General features: G+C 66.7%; 1 pseudogene; it reads right to left on the bottom strand.

Moving 5' to 3' along the window:
* Nucleotides 1-604, bottom strand: part of LOC101592316 — a 15,615-nt pseudogene that overhangs the window by 3,912 nt on the left and 11,099 nt on the right.

Here is a 604-nt window from a genome sequence, read left to right as displayed (position 1 = left end):
GGAGGCCCCGCCCCCACCAGGAGGCCCCGCCCCGCCAGGAGGCCCCGCCCCTCAGAGCTGCGCTCTAGCGGGCCCGGCCTCTGCTCTCCGCAGAGCCTAGCGGCGAGCTTCCGGCTCCGGTACGCGTGGATGTCGGTGCGCACCCCGGCCCAGGCCTGAAGGTCACAGCTGGAGAAGCCATGCCCCTGCTTATTCCAAAACAGCTTTGCAAAATAAGCGCTCAGAAAAGAACCTACCGCTGAGCTCCGGTGACAGGCCAGAAACGGACCTTTGTCGCGCACTGTGTATGCCTGAGCTCGCGCAGACCTCAGCCTGCTTCAGGCGAGGCTTGCAAGGCGAGGTGACTCCTCGCGAAGACAGTACCCTACACCCGCAGTTCTAAGGAGAAGCTTATTTGATCTCACGGCGCCTAGAGCCTTGAGCCCCTCGCTGGTGGCTCCGAGGCGGAGAAAAATTGCTGGGGCCAGGCCAGGCCGGGGCGGAGGGTGCGTCCCGCCCCGTCCATCCCCGTCCTGTCCAGCCCCGTCCAGTCCAGCCCAGCCCAGCCCTGTCCCGTCCACCTTCGTCCCGTCCAGCCCCGTCCCGTCCAGCCCTGTCCCGTCCA

The sequence above is a fragment of the Octodon degus genome, unplaced genomic scaffold, assembly GCF_000260255.1.
Source record: "Octodon degus isolate 3935 unplaced genomic scaffold, OctDeg1.0 scaffold00061, whole genome shotgun sequence".
NCBI classification, from domain to species: domain Eukaryota; kingdom Metazoa; phylum Chordata; class Mammalia; order Rodentia; family Octodontidae; genus Octodon; species Octodon degus.
Note: the sequence above shows the minus strand (reverse complement) of the source record. Positions and strands in the feature narration are given on the sequence as shown.